The following is a 12,838-nucleotide window of genomic DNA, read 5'->3' as shown; positions in this document are numbered from 1 at the left end:
GATAGACTGCCAATAGGTACTTATCACAGTAGGAGGCCGATCCTTCTCTTGCTAGAACAAAATACCTTCCTGCTGTGTACCGACCTGGCACTGACGTTTTTACTTGTAGTAGCCTACAAGTTGACTTTGAGCCAATCAGAGAGCACCAACCTCCATGCGGGGGAGCCGACAGGAGGGACAAGAAAAATAAAAAATAGGGCACTTTTTCCAGTCTAATCCACCCTTACCATCAGAATTGTTCTAACTAAAACAATAAAGCTGCATAATACATGTTTTTTTCTTGAACAAGTCTTTACATCTTTTACGTCTAGCTAAGCAGTTTTGTGCTTGAAGAAGGATTTGTTGTTAGGTTTGATAATGTGCACTAGCTTATTTAGTTTGGTAGCTAGCTAACTAATGTTAGCTTGCTAACAGAGCAAGACAGTCACACACACTTCATATGAAATGAATGGGGTGGTAGCTAAGTGCTGTACAATGCACACAACACTAAATGCTTTACCAAACAATCTATCTGGCCACTGTAGCTTGTAACATTATCATTAAATTACAATGGATTAATTTCCATGAAGCAGCTGCCTGTTGCTGACTGCCGAGAGTCAATGCACTGTCTTTACTTTACCTAGCAAGCACAACAGATAGCTAGCTAGCGACTCATGCTAACCATTTAGCTAACATTAACCAGCTAGCTAAATATTTATCTATGGGCTGTATGCTATTACGGAGAGTGGATTAAATAGTTTATTTGTCATCTTGCTAGCTAGTTATCTAGCTATTCCATCTGGCTAGTATCAACAAGGGCTTTCTACGACAATAGCAACAATAGCGCAGCTAGTTAGCTAACATTGACTAGACCCCTGAAACTCAACTCTGGACCTCGAAGCCAGTTGCACTACGATTTTTACATTGTTCCCCTCTAATCAGGGACTGATTTAGACCTGGGACACCAGTTGGGTGCAATTAGTTATCAGGTAGAACAGAAAACCAGCAGGCTCTGGACCTCGTAGGGTAAGAGTTGAATACCCCTGGACTAGATCATAAAGCAACACCCACGGACATGCATTGCCAAACAACGCTACTGCCACCTTCTGGTTTGGAGTATTTTAACAAGGCTGAGTGGCTGATGACCTCAAGGTATTTGCTGTGTGAACACAAAAGAGATTGACTGCCGGCACTCTGTTCAGAGGTGCTAAGTACTGTTGGCAGGCAAACACTTGACAATCCTACCGGTGTGTCTGAGCTATAACACACAAGCTTTTTCAGCAGCAGATTATGATCGATAATGTCTAACAAAACACCTCCCACAATCTTCTTCTTATCAATTTCTTTCAGCCAATCATCAGTAAGTATTGCTAGTGCCTTACATGTTGAGTGCCTTTCCCTATAAGCAGGCCAACTCTTGTCTTTGGGGGCCCTACGCGAGATTTGGTTGGGGGGCCTCCCCACCAAGCGGACAATATTTTTTTGTGGACCCCTTCTTGACTTGGAGAGAAAAATGTATGTTTTAAAATAAATAACCTACCATTCTACACATTGCCATGTGGCGTAGTCGAGAAAATGTTGCAGTTTTTAAGAAAGTTTTCTGTAGTTCTACACATTTTGCCATTGAGTGGAGAGAAACAACACACAATTTTATAACAAATGTCATGCGATTTTACAAATTTTACCATGGGGCGGAGAGAAAAATTTGCCATTTTATAAAACTTTTTTTTGCTCATTTTGCCATTGGACAGAGATACATTTTGAGAGCTTTAAAGCTAATTTCCTGCAATTCAACACATTTTGCCATGGGGTGGAGAGAAATGTTTGCCGTTTTAAAGCTAATTTCCTGCAGTTTTACACATTTTGCCATAACTTATGTCATGTTAATTATATCTGAGTGAGAGTGACAAACAAAATCAATGGAGGACCTCTGGAGTTCAGGGCCCATGGGCACCTGTCCTGCGTGCCCAGTCGGTATTCGGACATGATTACTACAAGTTTAGATAACTGGCTAGACTAACTTACCAATCAAATGATTTTTTGCTGACATGGCTAATTGAGTGACTGTCAGTGACTGACAAAACAAGAGAGAAACTGCTGATGCACAACCAAATTTCGAACCCCCCAAAAAATATATACAGTATACTGTATATATTCAGTGAGCATCAAAAGTATTGAGACAGTGACACATGTTTGGATGTTTTGGCTCTGTACTCCAGCACTTTGGATTTTAAATGATACAATGACCATAAAGTTAGACTGTCAGCTTTAATTTGTGCGTATTTTCATCCATATTGGTTGAAACGTTTAGAAATTACAGCACTTTTTGTACATAAGCCCCCCCCCCCATTTTAGGTGACCAAACGTATTTTGACAAATTCACTTATATATGTATTAAAGTGTCTAAAGTTTAGTATTTGGTCCCATATTCTTAGCACACAATGATTACATCAGGCTAGTGATTCTACAAACTTCTTGGATGCATTTACTTTTTTACCATTCACAGAAATGAATGGTAAATAATGTATTGTGTCATTTTGGAGTCACTTTTATTGTAAATAAGAACAGAATAGGTTTCTAAACACTTCTACATTCATGTGGATACTACCATGATTACGGCTAATCCTGAACGAATCGTGAATAATGATGAGTGAGAAAGTTACAGACGCACAAGTATCATACCCCGCAAATAATGCTAACCTCCCCTGGTATTGTAATGGTGAGAGATTAGCATGTCTGAGGGTATGATATTTGTGCATCTGTAACTTTCTTAACCATTATTATTCATAATTCATTCAGGATTATCCGTAATCATGGTAGCATCCACATTAATATAGAAGTGTTTAGAAACATATTCTATTCTTATCTACAATAAAAGTGACTCCAAAATGACTCAATACATTATTTACCACTGCTTATGTCGCTTATGCCTGGAGCCAACCCTGACCGTAAGCATGTTGAAAGTCTGTTGTTAACTTGTTTACTGTGAAATGGCATTGTATCTGGGCGAATACCATTTTTTTCAAAAGTTTAAGGTTAAAACAGTTGAGGGTTATCAGTTAAAGGTTGGTAGCATGCTGATTTGAACCAGCTAAAGGTGCTTTGCTGTTCTTGGGTAGCGGAATGCCATACTCAGTGATTTTCCATCCAAGTTGTTGTCAGTACAGGTGGTTTGTCATTATTGACACAGTATACAGCAATACTTTTTTCACCTCTTCCACGCTCACTTTACAGAATTCCAAATTACATTGCTTGTCTTTCATTATTTGGTCAGTTATGCATGGATATGAAGGTTCAGAGTTTGTTGTTGGCATGTCATGCCTAAACTTGCTAATCTTGCCAATGAAAAAAGCATTAAAGTAGTTGGCAATATCAGTGGGTTTTGTGATGAATGCGCCATCTGATTCAATGAAAGATGGAGCTGAGTTTGCCCTTTTGCTTGGGCCGGGCCAATACCAGTATTGCGATACTCGTTAGTATGTTGGCAAGGAAACAAGACAGAAAGCGGATTTCACTTCTTTAGGAAAACAGCTGTAATGTTGGAAACAAACATCATTATGTTGTCATCCAGAGTCACATGTATTTATTTTCCAAGCTATAGCATACAATATTTTACTTACAGCAGGTTTTTTAAGGACCAAAGAGATTGCATTGTGTTTTTGTTTTTGCCATGGAAAAAAATATTGTGAGACTGGTATTGTCCCGGCCCTACTTTTGACCCAAAATTTTATTTAAGCTACTTTAGTGTACATTTGACCATGTGTTTTAGGTTATTGTCCTGCTGAAAGGTGAATTCATCTCCCAGTGTCTGGTGGAAAGCCGACTGAAACAGATTTTCCTCTAGGATTTTGCCTGTGCTTAGCCTTATTCCGTTTATTTTTATCCTGAAAAACTCCCCATTCCTTAACGATTACAAGCATACCCATAACTTGATGCAGCCACCCCATGCTTGAAAATGTGGAGAGTGGTACTCAGTAATGTGTTGTATTATATTGACCCCAAACATAACACTTTGTATTCAGGACACAGTTAATTGCTTTGCCACATTTTTTGCAGTATTACTTTAGTGTCTTGTTGCAAACAGGAATAATGTTCTGGAATATTTTTACTCTGTACAGGCTTCCTTATTTTCACTCTGTCAATTAGGTTAGTATTGTGGAGTAACTACAATGTTTTTGATCCATCTTCAGTTTTCTCCTATCACAGCCATTAAGCTTTGTAACTGTTTTAAAGTCACCATTGGCCTCAAGGTGAAATCCCTGAGCGGTTTCCTTACTCTCCGGCAACTGAGTTAGGAAGGATGCCTGTATCTTTGTAGTGACTGGATGTATTGCTACACCATCCAAAGTGGTGTAGCAATATATCCAATACATCCAACTACAAATACCTAGGTGTCTGGCTAGACTGTAAACTCTCCTTCAAGACTCATATTAAACATCTCCAATCCAAAATTAAATCTAGAATCAGCTTCCTATTTCGCAACAAAGCCTCCTTCACTCACGTTGCCAAACATACCCTCATAAAACTGACTATCCTACCGATCCTCATCTTCGGCGATGTCATTTACAAAATAGCCTCCAACACTTTACTCAGCAAACTGGATGCAGTCTATCACAGTGCCATCCGTTTTGTCACCAAAGCCCCATATACCACCCACCACTGCGACCTTTATGCTCTCGTCGCCTGGGCCTCGCTACATATTCGTCGCCAGACCCGCTGGCTCCAGGTCATCTATAAGTCTTTGCTAGGTAAAGCTCTGCCTTATCTCAGCTCACTGTTCACCATAACAACACCCACCCGTAGCACGCGCTCCAGCAGGTATATTTCACTGGTCATCCCAAAGCCAACACCTCCTTTGGCCGCCTTTTCTTAACGAATTGCAAAAATCGCTGAAGTTGTAGACTTATATCTCCCTCATTAACTTTAAGCATCAGCTATCTGAGCAGCTTACCTATTTCTGCAGCTGTACACAACCAATCTGTAAATAGCCCATCTAATCTACCTACCTCATCCCCATATTGTTTTTATTAACTTTTTTGCTCTTTTGCACACCAGTATTTCTACTTGCACATCATCATCTGCACATCTATCACTCCGGTGTTCATTTGCTAAATTGTAATTACTTCACTACTATGGCCTATTTATTGCCTTACCTTCTCACGCCATTTGCACACACTGTATATATACTTTTTCAATTGTGTTATTGACTGTACTTTTGTTTATTCCATGTGTAACTCTGTGTTGTTGTTGTGTCGCACTGCTTTGCTTTATCTTGGCCAGGTCGCAGTTGTAAATGAGAACTTGTTCTCAACTGGCCTACCTGGTTAAATAAAGGTGAAATAAAAAAATTAAAAATTAAAAGTGTAATTAATAACTTCTCCATGTTCAAAGGGATATTCAATGTCTGTTTTTTTACCCATCTACCAATAGTTGCCATTCTTTGCGAGGCATTGGAAAATCTCCCAGGTCTTTGTGGTTGAATCTGTGTCCTTACAGATAATTGTATGTGTGGGGTATAAAGATGAGGTAGTCATTAAAAAATCATGTTAAACACCATTATTTTACACAGAGTGAGTCCATGCAACTTATCATGGGATTTGTTAACTAAATCTTTGTTCCTGAACTTATTTATGTTTTTCATAACAAAGGGATTGAATATTTATTGACTCAAGACATTTCATCTTTTAATTTGTAATTAAATTGTAAAAAAAAATGTAAAACATAATTCCACTTTTACATTATGGGGTATAGTGTGTAGGCCAGTGTGAAAAAAAAATATTTAATCAATTTAAAATTCAGGCTGTAACACAACAAAATGTGGAAAAAGTCAAAGGGTGTGAATACTTTCTGAAGGCACTGTATATCAATGCATAGGTAACAACCTAACCATCACAAAACTTCTATTTGATCAAATAAGCCTCACATAGCGAATTAGCAATTACATTTCTTGTTGACCAAATTCTACACTCTCTCATTGACCTACATATAAAGATTCCTCACTTCGTGGGCTTGTTTTCGTGGACATATATTGGGCGGAGTTAAACCTCTCACTTTGCCTCTTCCGTTCTGGTCAAGAGATTTGGGCCAGTAACCGAAAGGTCGCTGGTTCGAATCCCCAATCCGACTAGGTGAAAAATCTGTCATTGTGTCCTTGGGCAAGGCACTTAACCCTAATTGCTCCTGTAAGTCCCTCTGGATGAGAGCGTCTACTCGTTGTCGGTAATCAGGCCTACCACTGTTGTGTCATCAGCAAACTTAATGATGGTGTTGGAGTCATGCTTGGCCACGTAGTCATGGGTGAACAGGGAGTACAGGAGGGGACTAAGCATGCACCCCTGAGGGGCCCCAGTGCTGAGGATCAGCATGGTAGATGTGTTGTTGCCTACCCAGGGCGGACCATCTGGAAGTCAAGGATCCAATTGCAGAGGGAGGTGTTTAGTCCCAGGGTCCTTAGCTTCGGCATGTACTTTGTGGGCAGTATGGTGTTGAACGCTGAGCTGTAGTCAATGAACAGCATTCTCACATAGGTGTTAATTTTGTCCAGGTGGGAAAGGGCAGTGTTGAGTGTGATTGAGATTGCGTAATCTGTGGATCTGTTGGGGGGGTATGCGAATTGGAGTGGGTCTAGGGTTTTCGGGATCATGGTGTCGATGTGAGCCATGACCAGCCTTTCAAAGCACTTCATGGCTACTGGCGTGAGTGCTACGGGGTGGTAGTCATTTAGGCAGGATGCCTTCACTTTCTTGGGCACAAGGGACTATGGTGGTCTGCTTGAAACGTGTAGGTATTATAGACTCGGTCAGGGAGAGGTTTAAAATGTCAGTGAAGACACTTGCCAGTTGGTCAGCGCATGCTCTGAGTACACGTCCTGGTAATCTGTCTGGTTCTACAGCCTTGTGAATGTTGACATGTTTAAAAGTCTTGCTCATATCAGCTAGGGACTGCGTGATCACACAGTCGTCCGGAATAGCTGGTGCTCTCATGCATGTTTCAGTGTTGCTTGCCTCAAAGCGAGCATAAAAGGCATTTAGCTCCTCTGGTATGCTTGTGTCACTGGACAGCTCACAGCTGGGTTTCCCTTTGTACAAGTTATTGGTGGTTGAAAATTCCTTGTGCCAAACAGTAGGCTACCCATCTAATAATGCCTATCAGCCAGCTGGAAAAGAGAAATGGTCAGTTGTTATTAGCTTCTATAGCCACAAAGTCATAAACCCCGCCCATTTCTACAATTTCTGTTCTTAAAATGTGGTTTCAAACCTAACCTTAAACACACTACTAACCTTATGTCTAACACTATGCTAACATAGTGACGGAGGAAGCTTTGAATAGGTCTGTATCCTACAGAGTAATATGAGAAGAATGCGATTGCTGAATTTATGTAGATATTCTAAACTAAGTGTTTTGATAACTTTCTAAATGTAGTGTGAGTGTTGCAACTGAGGGCAGACAATTTTTACACGCTAAGCGCTTCAGCACTCGGCAGTCCTGTTCTGTGTGCTTGTGTGGCCTACCACTTTGCAGCTGAGACATTATTCTTCCTAGACCTTTCCACTTCACAATAACAGCACTTACAGTTGACCGGGGCAGCTCTAGCAGGATAGAAATTTGACTAACTGACTTGTTGGAAAGGTGGCATCCTATGACGGTGCCACGTTGAAAGTCACTGAGCTCTTCAGTATGGGCCCTTCTACTGCCAATGTTTTTCTATGGAAATTTCATAGGTGTGTGCTCGATATTCTACACCTGTCAGCAACAGTGTGGCTGAAATAGCCGAATCCATTCATTTGAAGTATCCACATACTTTTCGATAACTTTCAAAATGTAGTGCCAGGTCCACGTAGAATAAACAACTCTTTACATAATACCATACTGTAGAAGCAGTGTTCTGCTAATATAACAATGTGCATCTTTCATTGTCATTCCCAGCCGATACAGATACTGTGCCTGTCGACATTTTGTCTGGTGGTAATGGGGCTACCTTGTCAAACATGTCAGAGTGGTCATATACCTTCCTGTGTGGTGTCCCATATACAACAGGAGTTCCCTGGTTCTGATGTAGAATACACAGGGTTTCTCCCTCCCCATATTGACAGATACCATTCAATTAAATAATAAAAGACAACACAAGTAAAAGTTGTGTCTAGTAACATTTTAATGCCGAGTGCCAGGTCTCTCTGCATTCAGAGACATCAATATCAAGCCCATATGTTAGTCTGGACTTCATCACATCCTCTTGCAAGTCTCCAAGTGCTGGCTCAATAGATGCATCTGTAAAAACATACGCAGTCACTGTTCTATTACCACTGCCAGTTAGGGATAGGTGATATCTGACACACAAACATACAACACTAGTCAAAAGTTTGGACACACGTACTCATTCAAGGGTTTTTCTTTATTTTTACATTGTAGAATAATAGTGAAGACATCAAAACTATAAAATAACACATATGGAATCATGTAGTAACCAAAAAAGTGTTAAACAAATCAAAATATATTTTAGATTTTCTTAAAGTAGCCACCCTTTGCCTTGATGACAGCTTTGCACACTCTTGGCACTCTCTCAACCAGCCTCATGACCTGGAATGCATTTAAATTAACAGGAGGGCCTTGTTAAAAGTTAATTTGTGGAATTTCTTTCCTTTTTAATGCGTTTGAGCCAATCAGCTGTGTTGTGACAAGGTAGGGGTGGTATACAGAAGAAAGCCCTATTTGGTGAAAGACCAACTCCATATTATGGCAAGAACAGCTCAATAAGCAAAGAGAAATGACAGTCCATCATTACTTTCAGACATGGTCAGTCAATCCGGAAAATGTCAAGAACTTTTAAAGTTTCTTCAAGTGCAGTCGCAAAAACCATCAAGCGCTATGATGAAACTTGCTCTCAAGAGGACCGCCACAGGAAAGGAAGACCCAGAGTTACCTCTGCCGCAGAGGATAAGTTCATTAGTGTTAACTGCACCTCAGATTGCAGCCCAAATAAATGCTTCACAGAGTTCAAGTAACAGACACATCTCAACATTAACTGTTCAGAGGAGACTGCGTCAATCAGGCCTTCATGGTCGAATTTCTGCAAAGAAACCACTACTAAAGGACGCAAATAAGAAGAGACTTGCCTGGGCCAAGAAACACCAGCAATGGACATTAGACCGGTGGAAATCTGTCCTTTGGTCTGGAGTCTGAATTTGAGATTTTTGGTTCCAACCGTCGTGTCTTTGTGAGACGCAGATAAGGTGAATGGATGATCTCCGCATGTGTGGTTCCCACCGTGAAGCATGGAGGAGGAGGTATGATGGTGTGGGGGTGCTTTGCTGGTGACACTGTCTGTGATTTATTTAGAATTCAAGGCACACTTAACCAGCATGGCTACTTCAGCATTCTGCAGCAATACGCCATCCCATCTGGTTTGGGCTTAGTGGGACTATCATTTGTTTTTCAACAGGGAAATGACCCAGCACACCTCCAGACTGTGTAAGGGCTATGTAACCAAGAAGGAGAGTGATGGAGTGCTGCATCAGATGACCTGGCCTCCACAATCACCCGACCTGAACCCAATTGAGATGGTTTGGGATGAGTTGGACCGCAGAGTGAAGGAAAATCAGCCAACAAGTCCTCAGCATATGTAGAAACTCCTTCAAGACTGTTGGGATAGCATTTCAGGTGAAGCTGGTTGAGAGAATGCCAAGAGTGTGTAAAGCTGTCATCAAGGCAAAGAGTGACTAATTTGAAGAATCTAAAATATATTTTGATTTGTTTAACACTTTTCTGGTTACTACATGATTCCATATGTGTTATTTCATAGTTTTGATGTCTTCACTATTATTCTACAATGTAGAAAATAGTAAAAATAAAGAAAAACCCTTGAATGAGTAGGTGTGTCCAAACTTTTGAGTAGTACTGTGTAGAAGTTAGAACAAGTCAGACTAAACCTACCTAATTCTAGTTTCCCCATCGACAACCGTTGGTGAGCAGGCAACAGGTGAGGCTGGAGGTAAGGTCTTTGCCAGCACCCCATTAATGGGCATGGCAGCATAGATCAGCCCCTGGCCCCTCATCAAAGATACTGGTCGTTCAAACACAAACACACACACAGAGCACTGACTACATTATCAATGATGTTTATGATTTGCATGGTGGAACCAACCTGATCACTGCATTCACCTTTCTATTTCACTTCAGATATCATGATATGAAAATAGAATGGTAAACGCAGCGATAAGGCTGGTTCCACCAGGCTAGGTTATGAAGTCATGAAGTTTATGAATTTAGAAAAAACTCAAAACTGTTTTGTCCTTTGACCAGGTCAAATGTCACCATCTTGATTCAGGTGTCCTCCCTAGGAATGCTCACAGCAAGGGTATGTCTGGGTGATGCTGAGGGTGATGCTGAGGGTCACCTTGCTGGTCTTCTCTATGTTGCATGTTCGGCAGCAAACCGGACATCTCTCGAACAACTGCAGCAGGCGTTCCTCATCTAATGAGGTGGTGTTGACTGGGAGGGCCTGTTACAGGGTGATAAAATAGACAGCCAAGTTCCGGCTGGCTTCCGGGTTAAGCGAGCAGTGTGTCAAGAAGCAGTATGGCTTGGCTCTCGACCTTCGCCGAGTCCGATGAGACACGATCATAACTAAAAATTGGATATCACGAAAAAGGGGGTAACGCCATGGGCCAGTAAAGTTTGAATACATTGGCCATGCAGTCAATCCAGCATGTCTTCTGCCGTGTTCAATACAACTGGAAACTTGGAAATTTCAGACAGTGAGTTCAAGAAAACTGGGATAAAACTTGCTTCGACTGGGAAAATAATTTTGAACGGTCATCCAACTCGGAATTCCAAGTCGGAATATCGGGCCTCTTTCTAGAGCCATCAAGAAGGACCGCCGCGCCACCTTCCTGTTCAAGTGAGCACAACCAGGTGAGTCCAAAATGTCTTGTATACTGCTGCATAAATTATAAAATATGCCAGTGGGATATGCATAAGCCAAGAAAGTAATACTAAGTGTACAGTGCATTCGGAAAGTATTCAGACCCCTTGACTTTTATCACATTTTGTTACAGCCTTATTCTAAAATGGATTAAATAGTTTTTTTCCCTTCATCAATCTACTGTACACACGATACCTTACAACGAAAAAGCAAAAACTGGTTTTGAATTTTTTGCAAATTTATTTAAAAATAAAAACAGAAATAGCACATTTACTTAAGTATTCAGACCCTTTACTCAGTACTTTGTTGAAGCACCTTTGGCAGCGATTTCAGCCTCGAGTCTTCTTGGGTATGACGCTACAAGCTTGGCACACCTGTATTTTGGGAGTTTCTCTAATTCTTCTCTGCAGATCCTCTCAAGCTCTGTCAGGTTGGATGGGGAGCTTTGCAGCACAGCTATTTTCAGGGCTCTCCAGAGATGTTTGATCGGGTTCAAGCCGGAGCTCTGGCTGGGCCACTCAAAGACATTCAGACACTTTTCTCGAAGTCACTCCTGCGTTGTTTTGGCTGTGTGCTTAGGGTCGTTGTCCTATTGGAAGGTGAACCTTCAACCCAGTCAGAGGTCCTGAGTGCTCTGGAGCAGATTTTCATCAAGGATCTCTGTACTTTGCTCCGTTCAGCTTTCACTCGATCCTGACTAGTCTCCCAGTCCCTGCCACTGAAAAACATCTCCACAGCATGATGCTGCCACCACCATGCTACACCGAAGGGATGGTGCCAGGTTGTCTCCACACGTGAAGCTTGGCATTCAGGCCAAAGTGTTCAATCTTGGTTTCATCAGACCAGAGAATCTTGTTTCTTATGGTCTGAGAGTCCTTTAGGTGCCGTTTGGAAAAGTCCAAGCTGGCTGCCATGTGTCTTTTACTGAGGAGTGGCTTCTGTCTGGCCACCCTACCATAAAGGCCTGATTGATGGAGTGCTGCAGAGATGTTTGTCCTTCTGGAAGGTTCTCCCACCTCCACAGAGGAACTCTGGATCTCTGTCAGAGTGACCATTGGGTTCTTGGTCACCTCCCTGACCAAGCCCCTTCTCCCCTGATTGGTCAGTTTGGCCGGGCGGACAGCTCTAGGAAGAGCCTTGGTGGTTCGAAACTTCTTCCATTTAAGAATGAAGGAGGCCACTGTGTTCTTGGGGACCTTCAATGCTGCAGAAATGTTTTTGTACTCTTCCTCAGATCTGTGCCTCGACACAATCCTGTATCTGAGCTGTACGGACAATTCCTTTGACCTCATGGCTTGGTTTTTGCTCTGACATGCACTGTCAACTGTGGGACCTTATATAGACAGATGTGTGCCTTTCCAAATCATGTCCAATCAATTGAATTTACCACAGGTGGACTCCAATCAAGTTGTAGAAACATCTCAAGGATGATCAGTGGAAACAGGATGCACCTGAGCTCAATTTCGAGTCTCATAGCAAAGGGTCTGAATATTTTGTAAATAAGGTATTCCTGTTTATTATTTTTAATACATTTGCAAAACATTTAAAAAATTGTTTTTGCTTTGTCATTATGGGGAATTGTGTGTAAATTGATGAGGATTTTTTTTAATTTAATCCATTTTAGAATAAGGCTGTAACGTAACAAAATGTGGAATAAGTCAAGGGGTCTGAATGCTTTCCTTAGGCACTGTATCTCCAGTGCTTGATTTATGGCTTCACATATGACTGCCATACACACCACTCAGTGCTAGAGGCATCACTACAGAAACCCTGATTCAAATCCAGGCTGTATCACAACCAGCCGTGATTTGGGAGTCCCACTGGGCAGTACGCAATTGGTCCAGCGTCTTCCGGGTTTGGCCGGTGTAGGCCATCATTGCAAATAAGAATTTGTTCTTAACTGACTTGCCAAGGTAAATAAAACAAAGAAAATGCACT

Source organism: Salvelinus namaycush, chromosome 13, assembly GCF_016432855.1.
Source record: "Salvelinus namaycush isolate Seneca chromosome 13, SaNama_1.0, whole genome shotgun sequence".
Lineage (NCBI taxonomy): Eukaryota > Metazoa > Chordata > Actinopteri > Salmoniformes > Salmonidae > Salvelinus > Salvelinus namaycush.
The sequence above is the reverse complement of the archived record's forward strand: the minus strand, read 5'-3'. Positions refer to the sequence as shown.